The sequence below is a fragment of the Saccopteryx bilineata genome, chromosome 11 (genome assembly GCF_036850765.1).
Source record: "Saccopteryx bilineata isolate mSacBil1 chromosome 11, mSacBil1_pri_phased_curated, whole genome shotgun sequence".
NCBI lineage: Eukaryota > Metazoa > Chordata > Mammalia > Chiroptera > Emballonuridae > Saccopteryx > Saccopteryx bilineata.
The window spans coordinates 38,852,514-38,862,503 of NC_089500.1; the positions used below are offsets into that span (position 1 = coordinate 38,852,514).

A 9,990-nucleotide genomic window follows, 5' to 3' on the forward strand; every position below is an offset into this window, starting at 1 on the left:
GATTAATAGATGTTCTCAAATTTAATGCAAGTCAAATGCTTAAACTTTAACTTATGTTTTATGCTCTCTGTGTCTTGTTTAAGGAAGTAATTTTTCCTCTCCAAGCATGCACAGTTTTCCATGTTATCATCTGAAACCTTTATAGTTGTACATTTTATATGTCAATTTTTAGTTCTTTTGGAAATGATATAAAATAAGAATGATATAAGGATCCAATATAATTTGTCATATAAATAAATAGTTTTACCAAAAAAATTGAATTCTTTAATAGTTCATCCTTTCTATAACTCATTGCATTGCATCTAACTTGGTCAGATGTAAACTGTCCATATATGGGTGTGTTTCTCTATCATTTACTTTCTTCATTGGTCTGTTTCCTTTATTTGCCCCAATGCAAAAATGTCTTGTCATTTTAACTTTACATTAACACTGGGTATCTAGTATGGTAAGTCTTCTCCTTTTCTTCTTGGTCAAGAATACCTTGACTATTCTATATCACTCATATCTAGAATTTCTAGTGTTATTAAATCTCATGTCATTTATAAGAAAATATTTTCTAACTTTTACTTAAAATTAAAGAAAATACATAAATAAATTTGTAAAGCATTTATAATATACTAACTTTTCTATTAGCATGGTATATACACTCTCATTTCCATAAGTTTTTCCAAATTTTCCTCATAAAAAACATTACATGTTTTGTAAGACTTTTATATTTGGTTAATGTTAGTAATGTTTTTAAATTACATAAATTATATGTAATTAAATTATTTATCCATGATTTTGCTAAATTTATAAATTTCAAACACATCTATAATTCACTGTAGGTTTTCAACTTAAATAATTACATAATCTATGAAAATGTAAGTTTATTTTTTCTTTTCAAATACACATAATTTTATTTATTTTTCTTGCCTTATCATACTGATTAAAAGTAATAGTCACTACCTTTGTAATGATTAAAGAAAAGTTTAAAATATATTATCATTACATATAATGTGTATATTAGGTATTTGTGAATGTTCTTTGTCAGTTTAAGCAAAATTCCTTTTATCTATATTTGTTGGGTTTTTTGGAAATCATACTTAAATATTTATTCTTACTTAATGATGTTTCTGCATCTCTTGAGATGATTAAAAATCTATAAATAGACTGCCACATATAAGACCGAATGACTTTCTTTGTTTAAAGAACAGAATAACATTTATTTATTTATTTCTTAAAATTTTTATTATACATACCGTACTAATGGAAAATCAAGACCTGTGAAAGAACTCAAATTGGATGTAAATTATGTTCAGCTGAGCTTGTTACAAATCACATTTAGCATGAGAACAGTTAAGCTGAGGGTTTTTTTCCTCCTTGTAGTTGGCATAATTTTCTAGATCTTGCAATAGCTTCCCCTGGATTTAGCTCCTTAAAACAGGTTCTTGTGTAGTTCATGATGGTGTGGCAGGAATACAAAGAGAAGGGGTCCGGCAGCTTGGCCTGGTGCTCCTTCATGGTGTTGCCTCTGGAGTTGATCATCCAGTGATCAACCTGCATAAGAACCACAGGTCCCAAATACTTGTCTTTATTCCACTAGTAGCCAGGGCAGCTGGTGCACTTCAGTAGGCACAGAGCATGTACTCGTATAGCCCACCCAGTTTCTCCCGACCTCCTGTAGATTTCAGATACCACTGTTTGTCTTTCCAGGACTCACCCCTCTTCAAATAAGGCACAGTGGATTTGTTCTGAGAATACAAGTTGCTCCAATCAGGAACATAATCCTTTATCACATATATAAATAGAAGAGGGTATATTTTTGAGACTTTTTTGCGGTTAGTGTCAACCCTTGTGATGCAAGTTAGAGTGCTGCTTCTATTGATGTTCATTGCAAAAAGGCCAGAGAAACTTCTATGTATGATCTTCAGGAAGTCAAGGTAGAATCTATTTCATTCTTAATTTTATTAAAGCATTTTAATTTTATTAAAGCATCCTAGGGCCACATTTATTCAAATTCATTTTATAAGTTTGCATATGAGGGTTACCTCTAGTCTTCTTTGGATACCATTGTTTGATGGCAAATTTCTTGATTCAGAGAGCTGTGGCTACAGCTGCCTGGGCCCCTTAGCAGGCCTGAAAGCAGATTCTGCCGAGGGCTGTAGTTACAATAGTTGCCTCAGAAAGACTCTAACCACCACAGAGATCTTGGTCCTAACAAATGTCAAATGATTTTTTTGATAAGCAAGCAAAGGCAATTCAATCAAGAAATGATAGCCTTTTCAACAAATTATGCTGGAAAAACTGTATACTTGTATGTCTTCAAATGAACCTCATTCATACCTTACTCTTTATATAAAAATTAACTCAAAATGAATCATATACTGAATAAAAAAATCTATAGCTCTAAAACTTAAGAGTTGTGCAGAGATTAGATATGACACAGAAAACAAAGTTTACAGAGAAAAACAATATGAACTTATACTTCATTTTGGATAAGAATTTCTTCTCTTTGAAAGAGATTCAGAGAATTAATATATAAGCCATAGATGTGAAAAATATTTACAAATCAAGTATTTTAAAATATGTTAAAAGTTGTATATATAAGGGATAGAAGGAGCCCAGAAAAACCAATGATGGTAAAGGAACAGTATAATTTCTAAGAAGAATGAACAAGAGCCTTGGCTGGATGCTAAGTGGTTAGAGCATCATCCCAAAATGCAGAGGTTAGTGGTTCCATCTCCGGTTCAGACACATGCAGAAGAAGATCAATATTACTGTCTCTCTCACCCCCTTCCTTCCTCTATTTCTTTCTCAAATCAATACAAAAACCATTTTTTTAAAATAATAAATAAAAAGTGGACAAGTGATTTTAACAGACAAATCACCAAAATTAATGTATAGATGACAAACTAGTACATAAAAAAATGATCAACATCACTGGTGATTAGAGAAAATGCAAATTAATACCAAAATGAGCTTCTATTATACACTTATTAAAATGGCTAAGATTATAAAGAGTGATATCACGTGTTGGCAAAGATGAGGAACAAGTGGATTCTTATACATTGCTGGTTGGAATATAAAATGTATAATCACTTAAAAGACAGCTTGTGACTATCTTTAGGAGTTCAGTATACAATTAAATTATGACCTAGCCATTCAACTAGTAGGCATTTACCTAAGAGGAATGAAATCGTATGTTCACATGAAAACAAGTACATAAAAGTTGATAGAAGCTTGTTTATAGTAGACAAAAGCTGGAAACAATCCAAATATTCTTCAGTAGATGAATGTTACTGCTATAATAAGAAACTACTTACTGGGAAAATTTTTCATGCTTTTACCCTAAGTTTGGAGTCAGAGCAGGATGTTTAGTTGTGTGTCTTCTGTTCAGTATTGCACTTTTAGTTATAACCATTGGCTAAAAGGGAAGAAAAGGAATTAAAATGTCTCTCTGCAATTCAATGGAGAAGACAAATCTTGATTATATGGTGCTGAATAAACAAGATTGCAATATGGGAAGAAAAAATAAATCTTCACTATTACGCTATGCATAAATAGTAATTTTATATAGATTAATTAATTAGATTAATATATTTGAGGTAATCCTTTTAAAAAGATAAAGTACAGAGCACTTAGAAGATAGCATCTAGACTATTTTGATGATTTTACTTTAGGCAAAGATTTCTTTTTTTTTTTTTTTTTTTTATCTTTCTTGAAGCTGGAAACGGGGAGAGACAGTCAGACAGACTCCCGCATGCGCCGACCGGGATTCACGCGGTTCGCCCACCAGGGGCGACGCTCTGCCCACCAGGGGGCGATGCTCTGCCCCTCCGGGGCGTCGCTCTGCCGCGACAGAGCCACTCTAGCGCCTGGGGCAGAGGCCAAGGAGCCATCCCCAGCGCCCGGGCCATCTTTGCTCCAATGGAGCCTTGGCTGCGGGAGGGGAAGAGAGAGACAGAGAGGAAGGGGGGCGGGGGTGGAGAAGCAATGGGCACTTCTCCTATGTGCCCTGGCCGGGAATCGAACCCGGGTCCCCCGCACGCCAGGCCGACGCTCTACCGCTGAGCCAACTGGCCAGGGCCAAAGATTTCTTTAAAAATATATAAAAAGAAAAAGAAACCTAAAATTTTTAAATTTGTAAACTTTTTAATTGATATTACAAACTTCTGCCTCTCAAATGACACAATTGAGAAATAAAAAGGACACAGACTGGGTGAAAATATTCACAATACATTTGTCTGATAATGGACTGAAATACTAAATATACAAGGATTCCCATAAACAAGGAATGAAAAGATAACTTATTTTTTTAAATAGGCAAAGGCTTGGAAAAGCTTTTCACAATGAATATTAAATAACCAATAAGCACATGAAAGGATGTTCATCATTGTTGATTTTCAAGGAATTTGTAAATAACACCACAGCAACCATTACACACAAAGTGGAATAGCTAAAATTTAAAAGACTACATAATATCTAATGCAAGAAATAATACAGGCTAACAAGAACACTCCTATATTTTTGGTGGGAGTGTAAAATGATAACAACCAGTTTGGGAAACTGCCGGGCAATTTCTAATAATGTTAAACATGCACCAACGATAAGATTCAGCATTTTACTCTGTATCAGTTCCGGTTCAGTCAGAAGAAAGAAACCACAAGGAATTTAAACAGAAAAAGTTTTAGCGCCTGACCAGATGGTGGCACAGTGGATAGAACGTCGGACTGGGATGCGCAAGGACCCAGGTTTGAGACCACGAGGTCGCCAGCTTGAGCGCGGGCTCATCAGGCTTGAGCAAAAAGCTCACCAGCTTGGACCCAAGGTAGCTGGCTCCAGCAAGGGGTTACTCAGTCTGCTGAAGGCCCACCGTCAAGGCACATATGAGAAAGCAATCAATGAACAACTAAGAAGTCGCAACGTGCAACGAAAAACTAATGATTGATGCTTCTCATCTCTCTCCGTTCCTGTCTGTCTGTCCCTGTCTATCTCTGCCTAGGATGATCAAAGTAATTATTGTTGTATCTACCCACTGTCATATTGCCTGTCTTAACTGCTAATTTCCAGAGTCTTTTATATCAATAGAAACAAAAAAATAGAGGGAATATATATAAACAATTTATATTTCTGTTGAAAGATTTATGTTTTAGCCATCAAACAATAGACAGTAAAAAGACGGGCTGACAAATACAAACTTCTCTGAAATATGAAGTCAAGCAAACCTGGGCCTCCTTTTCACATTTTTAGTTATGTGAGGCACCATAAAAATGAGTCATAAAAAGTAATCCAGTTATTGTGACCTATATAACTTACTATTGCCTAAGGGATTAAAATAAGTTTAATCTATTTGAAGATATGTTCACTGATGAGTTCTGAAAAACTGCTAACTTCATAGTTTTGAATAATTTTATAGCATTAATATATTACAGATATAGTCAGCATAATTTTTACAATATCATGATATGGCCATTATGATGAGAAGAATCTGTCCTGCAAATATTTTTAGAAAAAAATTCAACATACAATGTGCTTTACTCCTTTACTGATATGCAAATTGCCAAGATACTCTCTTTTTAAAATTTACTTTTATTGATTTTAGAGAGATAAGAAGGGGGAGAGAAAGATAAAAAGAGAGAGAGAGAGAGAAACATCCATTTTTTCCTGTATGTTCCCTAACCGGGGGTTGAACCCACAACCTTTGCACATCAGGGCAATGCTCCAACAAACTGAGCTATTCGGCCAAGGCTAAGCCATGCTCTTTGTAAAGCAAAACATGAATGGAAGTGGGGTATCAGATATGTGATGTAGGTAAAGCAGTCAAATAAAGTTAAAATCTGATTTTGTGTCTAAATAAAGAAAGAATTAAAGAATGGGGTTGCAAGTGTTAATATTCTTATGTTCCCAATCTAAGTTTCTGTAGCAACAAACAAGAATCTTATCAAAGTCATGATGTAGATGAATGGTTCCTCATATATAGTCTTTCTTATCATCATAGACAGATACGTACCAGAAATGAAATTATAGCTATAATTAGAGATGAAAACAAAAACTGTATACTACTACCAGACCTACGTTCTTGTCAGCATAGAAGGTACTAACCACAACAGTGCTTGTATACTGTGAATAACAATACAAATAATAATGCCTATTAATACCATGTGACAATTGGTTATTTTTTTATTTTTATATCACTTTCTTTCAGAAATTATAGCAAATCTTAAGTATATTCAAGAAATATAAGTATATTCAAGAGTGAATTTGTACAAAACAATGAGTGAGTTCTACATTTTTCTTTTCATTTTTAATAGATATTTTCTATATCTGAGTGAGTGAAAAGGTGCAAATTTTATATACATAATGCCATATCTCTATAAGCTCTTGTTATTCTAAAGGTAAATAACAGAATTGCTTGTATTTTGTATTTTTATTTATAAGAAAATTATTTGCTCTTCTAGTTAACATACTTTTTAAAAAACACAATTTGCTTATAATAAATAATAGGAATACTTTGCATCAGAATGTTACCATAGAAAAATCCACATGTAGTATTATATACTTCAGTTGTTTTAATAAACTTTCCGTCTCCTTACTACAACAGAAAAACCCAAACATAGTATTTTGAATTTGGAGCTTTCAAGTAATGTAATGAAGGAAAAAAATGTAATTTCACATAGTATCAAAATATTTTATTATGCTAATAAAGAAATTAAACCCTTCAAAATATTTATTATTCTGTTTTGAGTAAACATAATTTCACATCACTTTTAGTTACTCACATATTACTAACTATAATATTATTTTATTGGTATAAATTAGAAAAAGGTATAAAATTTAATGAAAATGTACAAAAAACAATTCAATTAAGAAATAGGCAAAAACTTGAATAGACACTTCATCAAAGAGAAAGTACAGATGGACGATAGACATATGAAAAGATGCTCAAAGCCACTAATTATCGGAGAAATGCAAATTAAAACCATAGTGAGATATCACTTAACACCTGTCAGAATGGCTCTTATCAATAAATCAACAAAGAAGTGTTGGCAAGGGTGTGGAGAAAAGGAAACCCTCATGCACTGTTGGTGGAAATGCAGATTGATGAAGCCACTTTGGAAAGCAGTATGGAGTTATCTCAAAAAATTAAAAATGGATCTGTCTTTTGACTCAATGATCCACTTCTGTGAATATACCCTAAGAAGAATGAAGCAACAATTCCAAAGACTATATGCACCCCAAGTGTTTACTGCAGCATTATTTACAAAAGCCAAGATATGGATACAGCCAAAGTGACCATCAGTAGATGAATGAATAAAAAAGCTGTAGTACATTTACACAATTAATACTACACAGCAACAAAAAGAAAGAAAATTTAACCTTTTGTGACAGCATGGATGGACCTGTAGTTCATTATGCTACATAAAATAAGACAGTCAGAAAAATACAAGTACCATATAATTTCATTCGTATGTGGAATCTAATGAACAAAATGAACTAACAAGCAAAATTGAAATAGACCCACTCATAAAGACCAGGCTGTCAGCTACGGAGGGTGTGGGTATGCTGGGAGAGGGAAGTGGGCAGAGTGCAAAAATGGACAAAACATACTTGTGGACACAGACAACAGTGTTGTGATCGCCAGAGGGTAGGAGGTGAAGGAGGGTAGAGGGCATAAATGGTGATGGTCAACGACTTGACTCGGGAGGTGAAAACACAGTATGGTGCACAGAGATGCATTATAGAAAAGGGCACCTGAAACCCATATAATTATCTTAACTAGTGTTACCCTAATAAATGCAATTCAAAAAAGAAATATATAAATTTATTTAAATTATATATATATATATAATCAAAATAGAAAGGTATGTATTGAAAAGTTTCTTTCCAAAGGAGAAGATATTTCTTACAGAATAACTGCTGTAATTCTAGCTAATCCAAGTCTAAGTGTATGGTATACATAAGGCTAAAAACTCATGAAATTGTTTATACAACAATCCCCAAAGCTGTAAGTTAGACTTCATCAGTATACCTGACATATCATAAGAAAATAAGTCTCTGTTTTTTAGGAAAAGATAAAATTAATTTTCTATCACAATTTGAATTGTTTCAAATAGAATGGCAATCTCCAATTGGAAAAAAAGCCATTTATATCTTGCTTGTAAGAGATGGCTTTTAAAAATGGATTGTATTAACACGTTTCATTGTTCAACCTTTGGGAGTCTCTTTGTAACAAACGCAGACTTTTATCATGCAAAGCTAGTCCACTCAGCTCTCCCTTCGTCAGAGCTGGGGATAAGAGACTACAAGTCAGAGCTGGGGATAAGAGACTACAAACGGCCCTTTAAGAGGGTACCTGAGTCTTTGCAGACTCCTGTCTCTGGCAGGCAGACAGAAATCTCGCTGCTTTTCACAGCTGAATGCAATGTGTGCACCTCTTCCCAGCTCTCGTGCTCTGGGCTGGGGAGTCTGGCTTGGGTTAAGCACTCTCTTTTCTTAGACGGAATTCCCTCTGAGGCTGACAGATTTTCTTTCCTTTCTTTTTTTTTAAAGATTTCTTTTTAAAAAAATTTATTCATTTTAGAAAGAAGAGAGAGAGAGTAGGGGGAAGGGGCAGGAAGCATCAACACCCATATATGCCGGCCCCTACAACTGGGGTATCCCTCCTGAACCTCAGTTGGGCCTGTGGAAGTGGGACAACCCTTTTTGTGTCACCAGTCTCCATGTGGCTTCTTCTGGGAATCCTTGGTTATAAGACTCCTCTTCATTTAGTCTTGAGTTTGTTTTTCAGGATGACTGTTTTTAAATTCAGTTGTAACTCCTGTTTTGTCCTGGGAGAAGGTCAGTAACATCCAACTACTCCACGGGCCACCTTAGATCCCCCCACTGAAATAAACTTTAAATTTCAGAACAATTTTAGACTCGTAGAACAAAATTTAAAATAGTACAGGGAGTTCTTATAGATCCCACACTACTGTTTCTTCTACTATTAAAATCTTGCTTTAGCACAATGCATTTGAAATGATTAATGAATGGTAATCATGTATTAGTACTAATGTGAGTTTCTGGTTTATTAGGATGTTTTTAGTTTTTACGTTATGTTTGCTGTCTGTTGTGAGATCCCAGTCTAGATACCATATTACATTATGTAATTATGACTCCTTAGGCTCCTCTGAGCTGTGACAGTTTCTTCAGACATTTCTTGTGTTTAATGTCCTCACAATTTTGAGAAATACTGGTCAGGTATTTTGGGGATGCCTCCCTAATGGAATTTGTCTGATGGTTTCCTGATGATTACACCGAGGTGATGGGTTTTTGAGAGCAAAGCCGCAGAGGTAAATGAGCTATTTTTCATCACATCATATCAAGGGTACATGCTAGCTATATGATTTATGACTGTTGATGTTGAACTTGATTACCTGGCTGAGGTACTGTTTGGCATGATTTTACACTACACATTTACTCTAATTTCCCCTTTTCATACTGTACTCTTTGGGAAGTCACTATGCACACTAAATGAAAGTTTTATATTTACTCCTTCAATTCATACCTTTTTTTTTTAGTCTTATTTTACTGGCTATGACCTCAAGTGAATAAAAGCCATAGTATTGAGCACCCTGTATTGCTCAAAATTTTGGTAGGAAGCTTTTAATATTTTATCTTTATTTTTGCATTTTTAAAATACACTTTATTAGGATAAGAAACCACCTGCCTTTCTCAAAAATGTCAGGTAAAGTCAGCCCTTCATAACCATGGTTCTGTGTCAATGGACTCAACAAACTGATTAAAAATATTTTTTAAAAAGTCATTGTTGTCTGATTGGGCAGTGGAGCAATGGATAGAGCGTATTGACTGGGATGCAGAGGACCAAGTTTTGAAACCCTGAGGTTGCCAGCTTGAGCGTGGGCTCATCTGGTTTGAGCATGGAGTTGCTGCATTGGAGCCCAAGGTCGCTGGCTTGAGCAAGGGGTCATTCGCTCTGCTGTAGCCACCCCCCACCCCCTGTCAAGG

General features: G+C 34.7%; 1 pseudogene; it reads right to left on the reverse strand.

The window, feature by feature from the left end:
• Positions 1–1,338: 1,338 nt before the first annotated feature.
• On the reverse strand, positions 1,339–7,719 carry LOC136315042 (succinate dehydrogenase [ubiquinone] iron-sulfur subunit, mitochondrial pseudogene; annotated as a pseudogene).
• Positions 7,720–9,990: the final 2,271 nt, after the last annotated feature.